Genomic DNA, 232 nt, shown 5'->3' on the forward strand with positions numbered 1-232 from the left:
TTATGGCCCTTTGTGTGAACCAAAGCAGTAGTTCTCTTCTAGAAGCCAAGACAGATAGAAAGATGTAGCTGTTAGCATATATTACTTCTGGCCTGTAGCTAACATGGGGCCCACAGGGCCCGGCCCCCTAGTGTTTCTTCTGGGCCCCAGTGCCGGATTTACGCATAAGCTAAATAAGCTACAGCTTAGGGCCTTGCAATCTGCTGGGGCCTCGAATAAAAACACAATATAC

This window comes from Gekko japonicus, unplaced genomic scaffold, assembly GCF_001447785.1.
Source record: "Gekko japonicus isolate JY-2015 unplaced genomic scaffold, Gekko_japonicus_V1.1 scaffold386, whole genome shotgun sequence".
Lineage (NCBI taxonomy): Eukaryota > Metazoa > Chordata > Lepidosauria > Squamata > Gekkonidae > Gekko > Gekko japonicus.